Below are 1,182 nucleotides of genomic sequence, written 5' to 3'. Positions count from 1 at the left end.
TATATTTTTCACAAAACAGTCAAGTCATATATCACAAGAAAGCTCTCATTCTCAGGAATTTGACTATGTAGATTATTTCATTGTGTGACAATCACAGATCGAATTATCTTCGATAGAATCGCGATGTAAAATTTGGTCACCTCTGAGCGAATTTACATTCCTACTCGTAGCACTGCTTCAGTCAGCCGCAAACAGCCACAAATATCTATATACTCTATATTATCCTTTAGATTAGAATCTCTTCTTTCAAACAAGACCATTTTCACGTTTCTGCATGCTTCCATCGGTGAGATATATAGCGTTTTGTCCAGATGCGCACCAGAAAAAACATGCACACTTTCTGCCATAGACGCTCTCTCCAAGTCATAAAGTCTAATGCCAGGCAAGTCTGATCTTTTACAACTCTGATGAGTCTGTTGATTGCAATTGGTCAGGTTTTATGACACACACTCACACCGGGCCAGTCAGCTGTGAAATTTGACACCTCTGTGTCAACAGCGGGGGAGGGTGGTCGAGGGGGCAGACACGTATCCGGATCCTTGCAGCGTGTTGTTGTTTGGGACTTGTAGTTTTGGACTGGTTTGAGAGCGAAACGGCCACGCGGAAAAGCAAATGCGGCTCGGAGAATATCAATCTATGATAATCATATTACAAGTTGTATATGATGAAGAACGTTCAGCGGCGCCGTGGAGAGGAATGGACGCGCGTCTGGTGAGGCTTTATCAGCGTGTTTTCTCCGTTTGTGATCTTTGAATCTTTATTTTGAAACGTGATAGCACAGCTAACAATCTGATAAAACTGTTTATTGACAGAAAAGGACTGTACATAATGCATTTCAGTAAATATACAGTAAATATACATGGATTATTACAGCGCTGTGTGAATGATCATTTATTTGTTTGTTTCACGCTCTGAAGGTCATAGCAGCCGCGGCTATCGTATTAGCTCAGCTCTGGTCCAGGGATGCTGATGTTGATGTTGGCAGCAAGAGGTAGCTGGATACAGGAGGGAAGGCTCAGGTAAGAAGATGCTCTGAATCAGTATACCAATACAGAATGCACATAAATGGAATGATATAAAGCTTGAGGATGTGGATTCTATTTTAGATTCTGATAAACCAGATTTATTTTATAATGTATTCAGTCTTCTGTATCCTGAAAGAATAAAACTGATTGTAGAAAA

Source organism: Sinocyclocheilus anshuiensis, unplaced genomic scaffold, assembly GCF_001515605.1.
Source record: "Sinocyclocheilus anshuiensis isolate Anshui unplaced genomic scaffold, SAMN03320099.WGS_v1.1 scaffold577, whole genome shotgun sequence".
Classification (NCBI taxonomy): domain Eukaryota; kingdom Metazoa; phylum Chordata; class Actinopteri; order Cypriniformes; family Cyprinidae; genus Sinocyclocheilus; species Sinocyclocheilus anshuiensis.
The sequence above is the reverse complement of the archived record's forward strand: the minus strand, read 5'-3'. Positions refer to the sequence as shown.